Genomic DNA, 15018 nt, shown 5'->3' with positions numbered 1-15018 from the left:
TTTATGTGTTTGTTAGAATAGATCTTATGATAACATTCATGCATATTGTGAACACATTTCATTGGTTCAGCAGGGTCACTGAGGAGTTGTAGAGGTGAGAGAAACTTCCAGCCTGACCTAAGGAACACATTTGGAAGGAAGGGGAGGGGCGGCTGCTTTAAACAGCATGGTGCTCCCTTCCTGCTTAACTGCACATGATAACCTATCCAACTGTGTGATTTCCCTGGTTGGTTAAATGTGTTAATGTACCGATCAGTGGTTCGTCCTTAAGCTCCAGCAGGCAAGATTTATTCAGATTTAAACATGCAGACCAAATGGTTTGGACCTACTTCTCCAAGCTCCCACAATGCTGCAATTTTAACTTGAAAAAAATAAGTGTATGTGTGTGTGTGTGTGTGAGAGAGAGAGTGAGAGAGAGAGAGAGAGTGTGTGAGTGAGTGTGTGTGTGTGTGTGTGTGTTTGGACAAGGAGTAGAACTCATAACTTGTGGCACTGATGTTATACCATTTTGGGAGGTTTGTAAACCACAATCAAGGTCCACCTGTATGAATCAGTGAAATTTAAGCTAAAAGGGTAAGCCATTCTGGATATGAGTAAATAAAATCAAGGTAAATTCATGCTGTGACATCAGATTAAATCAATTCACATATATTGGGGTTGAAAGTGTAGCATGATGGTTGCTGATTCAATTCCGTGCTAGGGCACTGGTACTCTACCCTTGGGCAAGGTATCTAACCCAGAATTGTCTCAGTGAATACCCAGCTGTATTAATGGCTGACATGTAAAAACTGTAACCTATGTAAGTTGTTCTGGGAAAAAGTGTCTGTAAAATGAAAATAATGTAATATACTATCACATGTAGCTGCATCCTGAAAACACCAAATATGTTCTAAGATAAAAAAGAAAGGATTAATAAAAGCTACACATTTCATTCATTTATTCTGTAATATTCGTCGAATAAAAACTCGTTTTTTTCTGTATTTGACCTTTTAATCGACACTTAATTGCGGAAAATTCAAATGTATGACCGTGTGGAATCTTAAACAAACGATTTTATTGGCCAAAGTCTACTTTTCTCTCATATAACACGGCTTAATTACACTGTGAATCAAGCAAACACAATCTTATGTCGTAAGACAAAACGCTTAAAAAGATAACAGGCATTTGGATTTCCTAAATTGTTCTTTGTCACACATCATTGGTGTAGTTTTAGCTATTTTGTAACGGGCCGACGTGCGGCACCTTTTTTATTCGACGTCAGTTCTTAAGAAGGACACGGGATGGCTCATAAAACCCAGAAGAAAATGAGTTCAATCCAGTAGATCCACGCCATGTTTTAAATATATCTTTCACTGCTGATGGTTGAAAGTCTCTTTACCTGGTGAGTGTTCTGGGGTATCACTCCGCAGGGTCAGCAATACTTTTGAAAAATAAAATGCATTTTGCTGTCTGAAAAAACAAACTGAAATTTACTTGTTTTCAAAATCAGCATTAATATCTGATTTTTATTCCGTGCTGTCTTATTTGGTCAGATCTCACGGCGACATTTTACGCCCAACTTAACGTTTAATTGGGACTATTTGTCTGTGTGTCGTTGACAGGCAGTGCCTAGGTCTCTCAAACATGGCCACCATGATGGAGTGTATGCAATAACTTTAAATTTGAGGTTTTTCGGAGAAAACACCTTTTTCTTTTTCTGCGTAAGGAATGATCAATCGAAAAACTACACATAAATATGCTTTATTCCTTTGAAAGCTTTTGGGAAAGTTGCATGACGGATTTCATACTGGTATAAGTTGGCTGGGGAGCTGGAGAAAGAATTGCATCAATTTCGTAAGCATTCTGCTTTTCTCCCGAATGTTTATTTTTTTCATCATTTTTCACTTCCATTTACTGGAACTTTATCAACATTTGACGACTGTGGATTCGTTTCTTTGATTTTTAGCGAAGAGTAAGAGATGATACCGCTGGGATGTAAAATACGGAATCTTTTTTGTGTTGAGCAGCGCACTTCAGCAAAAGGAAAGTGATCTGTTTTAATTAAAGGGAACGAAACGGGGTTTGCTTTTGGACCCGGAACCCTGTACTTTTTATTTTCCGTCAGCTGAGAGAAATGCTTCTTGGAGTATAACGTTAGATACTTGTTTGCTTTTCAAACGCGTAAACGGCATTGGTCTCCAACCATATTTTTAAACTGGCGAGTGATACGGCGACATCCGACCCCCGATCCCCCCAAAAATATTAAACAAACAAGTATTGCGTTTCTCATATGACATAAAGGTCATGAAGGCAATAATTCCAAACTTCTAGGGTTTAAAAGGTAAGTTGGTTTGTGAATGTTGCTTGTGAGAACAACTATGTTTTCTGTCGTTTGGGTGTTTTTTTTTTGTCAGTGCTGGGGAACGTTTCCGTGTGGCTATCCCATGTCAGCTAACAGTTTCGTTTCGTTATTATAAAACGCACATTGTCCGCACAGCGATCTCTAAACCAGATGAAATGCCAGCATAACAATAAAATGGAACAATAGGCGCGTATTATTTGTGTGTAACGTACACATTTGAAATTAATGTCCTCGTTAGTTGTGGCTTCTCATTGCTTGCTTATTAGGCTATGTAAGTAACGTTATGGTTTCCGAAGGCACGCAAAAGCGGGACCTGTTTGTCGCTTTTGTTGTTTGTGTTTGAAAGTAAGTGCGTTACAAACAAGCGTTAAGTCTGGAGGACTTTTATCCAGTAATGTTGAAAGTTTCTGCATATTTTCCTATTAACAATGAACGGTAGTAGAAGGTTGACACTTGTCGTGTTTGAGTTCCTTGAACAGTAGCGTTTTGTTTGGTTACCAACCTTCAGTTGTTGTGAAACAACAGTTTGTTTAGTGCGATTGTAAAGACTTGTTTATAGCATGACGCTAATTGTCTTTAATCGTTATGAGTTCACAACTGCAGGACGCTCACAACTGGTTAAAATGGGGCTACCTTCACTAGCGGACGTTGTAAACACAGCTTCAGGTTAGTTGAAGTTGTCATTACGAAATATTGTTTTCTGAAATGTTGAAATTCGATTGAAGAGCAATTGTCCTATGACTGATTATTATATTGGTCAGTACAAAACGCTTAAACAAATGTTTTGCCAAGCCTGCGTCTGCCGCTTTGTAGTAAAGCCGCTAATATCTTACGTGTTACATATGTCGCTATCGGAGTGACGATGCCTGTGGCGTATGTTTTTTTTTTTTTTTCCTGGCACAATTACGTGTTACATTGTTTACTGTTTGCTGAACCTTCTTCTCCAAAGCAGACCCATGTTTCAGTGTTAGCAGTTACCTTAGAATTACGCTGAATGCGAGATATTGGTTTTGAAATAAGCGCAAAGGAGAAGGCGCTTATATTCGCACTTGATGCCGAGGTGCGCACACCTACACACCTACTTAAAGCGCTGGCACACGGCTGGGAGTGTTGGTTTGAAGTGCTCAGGGCTAACCTTGTAACCAGTTGCATGAACTATACAGAAATAAACACGGAGTGCATTTGGGATAACACGGTTGTGTTAGAATCAGCATAAATATTGTGCCTAGAGCAAATAAAAACTTAACAGTTTGCAATAACCGTTACTATTTATGATTAACCCCCCCCCCCCCCCCCAAAAAAAAAAAAAAAAAAAACGATCTTGGCTGTTTGCATTTGGAAACAGCTCTCATTGCGCAGCATGTGCGGTGGTATCGGTGACTCACTCAGCGCCATCCCCGCTTACGCTCCCCGTTATTTACATGTGGCAGCAGTGTCACATACGAACGAACGAAATCTCCCGGGGAACGTCGATCCACAGCGCAGCAGTCGTTGCCCGTATTCGAGACGTGAATACCCGTGAATATCAGGTCCCCATTTTCATGCATACAGAGAAACATGGCTTTTTGAAGAAGAAGAAAAAAAAACTTGAATTTGTGAGGGAGGCAAACATCTTTCTGATCGGACAGACAGAAACGGCGTGGTGGAACTGTCGTATTTAGTGTAGTGGCGAAGTGGGGGTGTTAACGACGAAGCTCAGCAGTACGGCTGTCTTTAAAATCCTACTTATTTTCATTTTCACGCTTAAATATGAAATGAGGTTTCGAAACTTAGTGTAGTGGGCTTTTTTGTAGTTTTCATACTGGTTTGAAAACGGTTTGGGTAGTGCTGTTCACTTTAAGGCCGAGATAAGCTAATTCCCGTCACACCAGCGTTTGGCAGCCGACTTATCAACAAGTTAGTCGAGATTTTATAAGATGCTAGTCGGAGGGGAAAATGAAGATGTGGCGTAGACTACTACAAGCGCTGCAGATTGAATCAACACATTATCTGGCCAAAATCTTTGTACATTTTTGTACTTTTGTACAATCTTACGTGCATTTTAGAAGTAGCCTATAAAGCACCCCTTTCCGTGGTCAGTTCGAGTATTTCCTCAACCAGTAGAAGCTGATGCTGTCTTGGCATTTATTGTCAGTTTGTTAATAATTCTGTGAGTTTCAACCATATCTGCCAGGTTCACTTGCTTTTCTGGCAAAGACATGTAATTAATTGGATTGTTTTTCAGTGATTGCAACATTAAATCTGAGTAGCTTCCAAAGGCAGTGTAAAGTTGAAGAAGGCATTTGGTGTAACGTTTCGAGATCACCATGCTTGCTCACCTCCAAGTCGCACTTCTGTGGTGTTACTCATTTACTTAATCTCATATTTATGAAAGTGTTGAAAGAAGATGCAGATTAAAATGGGATATTTCATTGTATGATTCTACAATTTTGTTAGATAAACATGACAATGGATCTTCAGGTTTTTAATATTTATTTTTTTCAGTAGGAGTGTGAACAACCAGTTGTTATTTCAGCAGATGAAATAACAACTGGAATATATTAAGACTGTTCAAAGTTCTAGAAAAGCTTTCCGCTCTGACACTTTCAGTGGTGCATTATCTCATAGTTCATTTATTCAATTATTAATGTAAAGGTGAAAACAATTTATATTTAAATGAAGTAGTTCATCGTTATTGTGTTAGGACTATAAAAATGCGGTAAACGTAGGGATATGTAGCTTGCTAAATGGTTCTTGTAGTTGACTAAAAATTGTTCTTCTGGCAGCCATATTCAGTATGTTAGTATGTGGTGACCAGCAGCAACATAAACTCTATGGGTTGAATCCAGTGCATGGTAGTGTACTACAGGGTACAGAAAATGTGCTTTCCAGTTTGCTACCCATTGTTGCGTTTCTGTCTGGTCCAGTGTGAACCGTCTCTAACAAGTCCAAACCGGATGTTCACACCGCAGTCAGGTGGGCGGAGTGCCCGTCTGTGTGCATCTCGGTGAAGCCATCATGTGGAAGCTCTAGCAGTGAGCCAGGGCTGAGATGATGCAGTCCGGATGCCGTTAGCTCCACCATTATGATTGGAGGCCTGTTTTCTGGCTTTGGAGTGTCTGTGGACTCATAACATCGTCTTGGCTCAAAACTCCCGCACCCCCAACCCCCCCAAAAAGTGTTTCTCTAAAGCATCACTTCACACTTATCAAACTGATTGGTTTTGGTTCTGGTTTTGGGCATCAGTCAATCCTTTCTCCTCAAAATATGTTCAGAATTGTCAGAATTGCACAAGTTTTTTCGTGATCAACATTTTTTATTAGGGCAAAGATGCATTTTTACACACATACAACACATACAAACCACCAGTACGGCAACAAGTACACAATTCATGAAAGAAGAGAGAGGGGGAAAAAAAGGGGGGGGGGGGGTCATATCGAAGACACATAAAAAGACAGTCGTGGGTTTGGCCTTGTTGAGGTGTGCGGTTCTGCTCTCAAAAGAGGTGATATATTGATAGGCAGTTAGCCAGTACTGTTTTAAGGGCAGACTGGGCTGGAACCAAAGTCTTAATATGGTTTTTTTCGCTACAGTGAAGAATTGCACGTTAACTTGTGGTAGGGTTTGAATAGTGTTATGCTCACACTCACTGGTCTGGGGGTGTTGTGAGGCTGGTCTGACACGGTTGCTTCTTTAAATTGAATGGATGCACTTATTTTCTGTTGTGATTCAGTTCAGTGGATAAGAGCATCTGCTAAATGCATGTAATGTAATGTAGCTGACTGATACAGGTTCTAAAACAGACTCAAGATCTGCCCATCTCAATGGCAGCATTAATGACAACTGAACTAGAATGCAGTACCTGGCTCTGTTAGAATCTGCACCTGTGGTCTTGTTGACCTGATGGCGACCATTTTAGTAAACAGCCAAGTGACACATGTGATCAATGACCACTGTAAATGGTGTAGATGAAGCTGAAATGTCTGCCACTTGTTCATTATCGTTAAATCACCATGGGTTTTTTCACGGACAGACAAGTCCAAGATTACAGATTTGTTTAGAGGTTCTGTTTACACCCCAGTGTTTGGTTCTGTAGGTATTTCATGAAAACTCTGAGAAGAAGAGCTGATAACCTTCAGATACTTGGCCTCCTGAGGGGCACCAGGCAGCTCCTTCCAAATGCATCCTTATGAGGACACTGTGTGGAAAATGAAGGCGGAAATGGAGTGCTGACAGAATGTGCTATATAGCTGAAGTGCTGGGAGAGCTCTCTCAGAGGCAGAAGCCAGTGATGGTGATGAGGATGGGTTCATGAGGAGAAATTTGAAATGGTTACTTCAGTCCACGTGCTTGTGTGTCTCTCTCACTCCTCCCCGTTAGATAAAAGAATCCTCAAGATTGAATAAAGTCAACTGATGGTGAGGTTGAGAGACAAGGTAGCGTATATGGCAGTTCGGAACTGTACCCCAAATCCGTATTCCCTAAATGATACCCCAAGGTATTTGGAAATTGTTCACAAACCGTGAAGTGCAGAGAGTTATGGAGATGTTTCTTTAAAAGAATGAATCATGTTTTGTAATGTCTTTTTGCTGTTTTTTTTAAACTTGCAAGTCCTACTGTAGTTGAGTCATCTCAACCATCCTCCCCCAGTCTCCTCTCAGGCTTTTGAGAAGTCTTGGTAAGAAAGGGTTGATTTGATTATTTTCCCATTTTCAAGGCGAGGGACTGTGTTTGTTTAAAGGTACTGCAGTTCTGTTGTTTTGTACAAGTCTCTGCAAGATGAGTATATGGACGAAGCTAGCCCTCATGCTCAACAAAGGAGATCTGTAAGGTTTTCACTTTGTGAAATATAAAGGTTTTTACCATTTTCCTGTAGGCCAGTCTCCCCCCCAGCTAAGTGTTTTACTGATGTAATCGGAGCTGTCAGGTACTAGGAAGCGAGGGCAAAGTTCAAGAAAGACCTTGGATGGAACAGGTGTAGCAGTGGAGAAGGAGGAGTCGTTTGGGCCCATGCTGTTCACAGGTTGCTGCAGGTCAGCCATCTTTGGGATGGCAGGGATGCCATCTTCCTAGTTATGGGTTAGCACGGCGTGTGCCATACCCATACAGCATTGAGACTGTATACTACAGTCAGCCTCGTCATATCTGCAAAGTGTGTCCTTAAGTTTTGATATGGATCAACGCCTTATGATGCTGCCCTGTCATAAACACAAGCCATGATTTATGCAGCCTTTAGGGTGTGGCCACAAGCGAACTTTTGTTGAGAGTCTGGACAGTCGTCCATGTTGGGTAAGCTTATCTTTTAAAGTGGCAGCGTTTGACAATAACAATGCTGACAGTGAGATTTTATGATCAAATTCAGCAAGATCTCAAATACAGTATTCATAAAGCTCATATGATTTACGAAACCATGTCCCCTTGTGGCACTTTCATTCTACAGTAAAGGGACGTATTCGTAAATAATGTACAAAATAATTTACATGTTGATCTGGTTAATTGCTCATTGTGGTGGATAATACAGTTGTCAAGAACACAGTGGGATTCTAAAACGAATGTTACTATGATGGTTTTCCAGTCTGCTTTGCCTGACGGAAGTAGTTACAGATGGACGTAGCTACAAACAAAAAGTGTACAAGAATCCTGGTAATGCTCATACAAACTTACTGTTGTCTTTGGCAGTTTCCAAGCCCAGCATTAATTAAAGGTGTCCGCTTCATTGAGACCCGCAGCTGCCTTGCATCACCTTGTATCAGCAAAAAACTATTTTAGTCTATCTCTGCAACTCATGGGCTTTACTTGTGCATGGCAGAATGTGTCAAAGATATTCTGGTGTACTGTTAGGTCTACACCGATCAGATAAAACTCATCACTCAGGTTGTGATGAAGGTAAGAGAGACTGAGTGTAGGCCGTGATTTTCCCAGAATGCAGTGGGGCAGTGGCTGAGTGCCACTGGAGGTTGGCAGGGGAGCCCTCCACACACTGTATGAGAGCAGCCTCCGCGGTGGCTGTTCAGGACCTCTTCAGGACCTCTTTGTTCGCGTGATGCGAGTTTTTGTGAATGGATTGATGGACAAGGAGGGGAGGGGGGGCGTGTCCTATAATGGCCCACGATGTATACCTGCAGTGTCCTCAGATTAAATTTGTGTGGAGCTGGAGGGTGAAGCCCGAAACGGGTGTGATACAGAGCAGTAAAGAGGAACGGGAAGAGCAAGTGACAGTGCCCCCCCCATGTGGTAAGTAGATGGTTTTACCCTCATAGCGCAGACAGAGAAAAGAGGATTGCGGAGGGGGGGGGGGGCTCGGGGGAAATTTGAGCACAGGAGGAATGGAGTGGCTAATGGAGTCAGAAGAAGAAGCCCATACGGAATGAGAGGACAGCATCTGACAGGAAAAGAGGAGAGAGAGACCCCCCCCCCCCCCCCCCCCCCCCACAGGAGGCAGGAGCGTAGGAGCAGAGAATGGGACGTGAGTTAACATGACGAGAGACTGGAAGAGCCCACGCTGAAAGAGCAGAGGGGTGCGGAAGTGGTGAGGCGCCACCCCTGTTAGCCCCCAGCCATTCCAGTTTGGTAGATTTCCAGTTCCAGTTGAAATACCCTTGTCCGTGACCACTCCATGAGGACTGTTTGAGGTGCCCCATGGCATAATACTACCAGTACCTTACAGGCACTAACTCCATACATAGATGATGTAGTACCATGCTGTCATTATAACAGCACTGTTTCTGTGATGCAGATTTTGTCTCTGTAACATTTTTACAAGGTCTTGTAGAATCCAGTGTCAAGAATAAGACTTACGTTTATGATTTAGGTTAGTTTTTAGGTTTATTGTACAATTTTCTTGACCGGTCAGAACAACACTACCCGTTTGCCTACTCTCCAGGGAAAAAATTTGAAAACGATTAAAATTTGTTTGGCATTTTTAGTTCAACTGACAGTTGTTAAGTTGTTTTTATTGCATACCAGTTGTTTTTATTGTAGTTGCTAATAAATCCCCATTGAGCCATCATTTTTAGAAACACAACTGTTACAACCTCCTACGCTCTCTTGCATGCAGGGGGATATCATTAGATGACCAGTGCTTTGTGTAGTACCAGAACTATGTAGCTCCTTTAATGAACTCTGAACGTTTTGCTAGTGAGAATGTCAAAACAAACATGGAACTCGGTAACTGGCAAATTCTACCAGGATAATGGTTGATATGAGTTTTGAGAATGCGATGCAGGAGCTAGTCTGTTTCCCTGTTGTCGCCTGCATTTCAGTCCAAAATGATGTTGCTTATAAGCACCAGGTTCTTATATGTGGCGTTCTAGAATACAGGGGTAAAGTGCACATGTATGTTTGCAAACTGTAGCAATGGAGCAAAATGTGTTTGATTATTTGGTGTTTTTGTACAATGCTTTTTAAAATAAAATAAAAAATGACAGATGTCACCATGTGAATTGCCAGTTAATGTTAATGTCCTTAGCTGGATGAAAAAGCCAAGCTGCCGTTTGACTCATGTCGTTTTTCAGTGTCTGTGATAATTGGCGCTGTGGTGCCTTGTCTGTTTGTGTTTGTTTTCAAGATGTGACACATCTTTAGTTCTTCATAGTCTTCCACGGTGTGGGTTGTGCAATGCCCGATGTCTCAGCTGTGTTTCTTTCATTGTGAGACTCAAGAAGGCTTCATGTTTCATCTCTTATAAAGCGTCTTTCTCGCTCCTGCTGCGTCCAACGGCATCCAGGCACAGAGCTGAACCCCGCAACTTTCTTTTTCAGAATATTCTGCGTGCTGGGTCCTTTGGTAGTTGGTGTGAGATGAGAAAGTTGTATTCAAATTCTGATCTCTTTTTTTGTTCATTATTATTCTTATTCTATTCCATTCTTATTCCATTCCACATAGCGTTACACTTTACAAGTGAGCCCAATTTGAGTCTTACAGTTGGATTGTTCTGTGTAGTCACAGACAGGCTTTTTAGACAGTTTTAGGACAGGAATGATTCAAAGTCTGTGTAGTCACTATGCATTACTGTATGCTTTGTATACCATTGATTGAAAGCTGTTATGTAATGTGAAATGTTAGTTGTGTGAGCAAAATGCATAGTACACACATAGATGTTTGTTTCTGTGTTGTAATTGTTTCAAAGCTTGAAAGAAATAAATTGGTTGGAAAGATGCAGGTTTCAGACACTACATGGCAGATGACCCCATAGTTTTATCAGATTAAATCCTTGGTTCATCCTTGCCATTTTCAGTGGTAGCTGCATTGTACCATGGTAGGTTGGGAGATTCAAAATGGCAGCTTGCATAGTACTTGAATTTCGTCCACTCAAGCCGCATCAGAGATCAACTTTGCTACAGCTCTTCTGTAGACGTTTACCTGTGTTTATGAAGGCAGCTCTGTCTGTGATCCTTCTGATAACAAATATCTGCTAGCTAGCCACATATAAATAGTAGTTAATTCTAGTTAAGTTACCAGCGGTGAAAATGTGTTACTTCAGTAATGGATTGGAACAAAAGTACTTTTGCTTGTTAGAGAAAATTACGTATTCAGTATTGAGTTGACGTTGGCACTGTTAATTGTGAAGCCTCTCACGTGCACTAACCATTTAAGTGCAGTGAGCTCACTCAGTGCAATTTTGCAGTATGTTATTTATTGCATTTTTTTTACTTTTCTTATTGTTTTATGTTGTGTACTTGTTTCCCCTCATGCCTTACTGTTGGCAAAGCAGTTTCCTTTTTGGATTAGTAAAGTGAGAATGCATGACCTTCATTCGTACCTTGTATTTCGGGTTCTTTTCTCCAGCGAGTCTCCAGCCAACACGAATGCACCAAGCTGAAGACTGCTGCCGAGTCTCACGAGGTCAGGGCAAGAGCTTTCAGTGCAAAAACGCCTCTGGAATACAGAAAAATGGCCATTATTGAATGCCTTGTTCTGCTCCTTCCCTCTCCTACTTGTGTTGTTTCTGCAGTAACGGTATAAACAAAAGCTGAAGACCAGTCTTTACCGCACGGAGAGCGGGAGGCATGAGTTAGCGAATTCTTCCTTATTCCTCATTCGGCAGGGTCACAGTAAATGCACGCCTGCCATTGGCTGAGCAAATGCAATGGAAACACTGTAAGTAAGTAAAAAAAGTAAGTAAAGTTTATTTGTATAGCGCTTTTCATAGACATAGGTCACAAAGTGCTTTACATGAGCATTATACAACATAAAAGAGAGAAAACGTAGAAGATGAAATGACCCCCCCGAGCTACTACATACATACACAATACATAATAAAAATACAAGTACACAGTAAAATACCCAATAAATACCTAAAAATGTACAATATACAATAAAATGCACAATAAATATGTAAATACATAAAATATAGACCTGGTGCATACAGACCGCACTGATCTATGGCTGAGTTTGTGCTGCCATACCTGCCCTTTTAAAACATTAGTGTTGCGCTCACGGTACATGAAACACAGCTACGGGTTCACACCCAGCTAATTGGAAGGCTTCAGTTTGTTAAATGATGTCAGCATCCAGCTTTAGCACCTGGAAAGGTCAGACTCCGGGAGTCGGTAGGTGAGGCCAGTGCTTTCCGTGGCGTTGTTTTGGCACCTCCTGCTCCGAGTGGTGACCCGCCATCCTCAGAATGTTGGAGCAACGCAGAAGCAATCATCATGGGTCGTCCCTGCAGTAGGTTCGATGTGCGCCAAGGAATGTGGCTTAAAAGCACAGTTCCACAGAAAGATGTGGGCAGCAGTGTGGCGTAGTGGTAAGGAGCAGGGCTCGTGACCCAAAGGCTGTTGGTTCAAATCCCTGCTGGGGCACTGCTGCTGTACCCTTGTGCAAAGTACTTAACCCAGAATTGCCTCAGTAAATACCCAGCTGTAAAAAGGAGAAAATAGAAACTGATGTAAGTTGCTCTGGATAAGAGTGTCTGCCAGATGATAATACTGTAATGATATGATAGAAAAACTATGTCCGCAAATCATAGTAGATCATGTAAAAATATACAGGGCCTTTTTGTTAAACAATAGATGTAATAAAATAAAACTGCTTATGGGTCCAGAAAATTACTTGAAATGTAAAAGTAGAGTTTTGAAAATGATTGTTACTTCTCCTTTCAGGGTTAAACCAGTGAAAAAAATAGTTACTGTAAACCTCAATCTCTTAAAGACTTCTGTTTAAGGAAGTCCATTCTCTACTGAATGCTTTATTTTTCCTCTCTAATGAAACCATTTTATATTGAAGTTTTTTTTCAAGAGGAATGGTACCAAATTAATCAAACAATATTGCTATCCTACATTTTGGTGTTTTGCCTTTAATCTCAAGCAACATGAAGTGAATGTGAGGGTTGGACTTGGAATGAATAATTTTTTTTCATGCGTAAGAGACCGGGCAGCAGTGTGGCGTAGTGGTAAGGAGCACTGCTCGTAACCAAGTAGTCATGTTCACTTCCCTACTGGGGCGCTGCTGTTGTGCCCTTTGGCAAGGTACCTAACCCACAGTTGCGTCAGTAAATATGAAGTAAATATAAATGGGTAAAACTATAAGTCGTGCAGGATAAGAGCATCCACTGAATGACAATTACGTTATATTCCATTACCTTGTTGACATTTAGTAGATGCTCTTATTTAGAGCAATGTACATTTGTTACAGTTTTTTTCATGTTATCCATTTATACAGCTGGATTTTTACTGAGTTAATTGTCCGAATTGCCCGAGGGTACAGCAGCACTGGCCCAGTGGGGAATCGAACCGGCAGCCTTTTGGTTACAAGCCCTTACCACCTTTCCGCTATGCTACACTGCCGCACTGTACTGTGCTGCAATGTGAAGAGACTGTCTTGGACTGATACTGCGAGATGCAGCACCTGGGCACAGACACCCCGAAGGGGCACAGCCAGCCCTATTCATAAGCCGTCAGGTGATTTCAGAGCTTGAGTGAAGAACGGTCAGCAGTCAGGGCAGTGTGGGGGGGAAAGCTGGGTGATTAATGGTGCTAATGAAATCGCGCGACCACTTCATCCCCGCATCGCCAGGCTATTCATTCTCACACGTCGCTATCGACTATAAACTCCCATTGATAATTACTGTGAAAGGCGGCTGGTCGAGGGAATGAATTGTTGCTTCGTTCTCTAATGCTAATTCTAACGCTGTCACTCGTATTGAAGCTCGGGCTCCCGGGCTAAGCGGGAGTCCGGAGTCTTTAATTACCTGTCAGTGTACGTGTGAGTATTCTCCGCTACGATTTTTGTGCAGTTACCTGGGAAGAGGTTGTTTTTTTTTTTTTTTGGTAACTGAAAGTGCGCGTGCTATCTCCTTCTGCTTACCCGTACTTTCATTTTCTTTATCCTGGGTGAGCAGAAATTGGGAGAAGTTACACTTCAGGAACATTTTCTCTCTGCTTTGTTGATTGTCTGTCAGACAGATCTTTAGTTTTATCAAATTGATATTAAGACCATTCGTGCTCATTTTGGATTTGGTAAAATAGATATGTTTTGCTATGTATGATCATATCTAGTGTTAGTCTCAAATTCTGTTTAAATTCATAGTAACCCAGTCACCTGGCTTAGGTTTTTGGCTTTGTCTCTTCTCTCTCAAAATGTACATTTTTCCTGGTTCAGGTTAATGTTCCAGTTACTGCATATCCACCTCAGCATCTCTGAGCCATGATCCATGCATAGTATCATCACGGTTTAATGATAAAATTAAATGTTTATAGTTAATGTTAGATAACGCATAACTACAGCCTGGCATGTCCACTGGAAAAACAGAATAGTGTTTTCTGTGTAGAGAAAGTATGTAGGAATAGCACTGTAATTTCTATGTATAGCATTGGTGTGCTTTAGAGAGGAAAAGGGATATCATAAGGAGTTCTTCAAGTAAGTGTGTGTGTGTGTGTGTGTGTGTGTGTGAGGTATGATAAACGAGAAATCACGAATCACTAAGGGGGTTAGACCACGCCTTTGTACCTTAATTACTATGTGGCCTACAGAACAAGTCATAAACGCAGTTGTGAAAATAAATGTTTCTCCATATCTTGGTGAAATAAGGACTCTGTTCAGTCACCACCCCACCCCCTGCCCCTGATAACTTATTATGATCATGTTTGTTATATATGATGTAACGAATTTCGTAATTCATTTTCAGCACATCATAAATAATGTGGTCACTGTGAAACGTGTGTACTTTTTATAAATTCTAAAAACTGTTCAAGAGGTAGGGTGTGGGAGGCAAGTAAGTTCTCCAGGAATACATTGTTTTCGCAACAAGAACATGAGGCAGTTGAATCAGGCCTTGAATTCAAATTGAAAGTTTAATTCTGGAATGGTTTTCAGTTGCAGTCATGTGACTGACACCTCAGGTCTGAAATGGTTAACAGCAGACAATGTCAGTATAGATGGACTACTGCATATGCACACCTGGACATACCTCTGTGCATGTGATGGAGTATGCGCATATGACAGAGGAGCAGCCTGCACCCTGTTCTGCACAGTGAGGATTACGTAAGCGGTGGAAAGAGGTGTAATATTTAGTACAAGGTTATGCAGATTTAAATCATTTTGTCACACAGCAGGGAGTCGAAGTTAGTCACTATGAGTCACAGAGCTTAAAGGATGGGTTTATTTAGATCTTTCTGCTTTCTCCTTTTTTCCCACAGATCTAGAATGGTGCCTCAGTGGTTGATACATGACTCTGTTTTCACTTAGTGTGAAGTATG

At 41.3% G+C, this 15018-nt stretch overlaps 1 protein-coding gene across 1 annotated transcript in view; it reads left to right on the top strand.

Moving 5' to 3' along the window:
• The first annotated feature begins 1636 nt into the window (after nucleotides 1–1636).
• Nucleotides 1637–15018, top strand: part of kmt2ca (lysine (K)-specific methyltransferase 2Ca) — a 133263-nt gene continuing 119881 nt past the window's right edge. The window contains exon 1 of the mRNA XM_036520305.1: nucleotides 1637–2320. The gene's annotated coding sequence lies outside the window, so the exon portion shown is untranslated. The remainder of the gene's footprint in view (nucleotides 2321–15018) is intronic.

Source organism: Megalops cyprinoides, chromosome 2, assembly GCF_013368585.1.
Source record: "Megalops cyprinoides isolate fMegCyp1 chromosome 2, fMegCyp1.pri, whole genome shotgun sequence".
NCBI lineage: Eukaryota > Metazoa > Chordata > Actinopteri > Elopiformes > Megalopidae > Megalops > Megalops cyprinoides.
The sequence above is the reverse complement of the archived record's forward strand: the minus strand, read 5'-3'. Positions and strand labels throughout refer to the sequence as shown.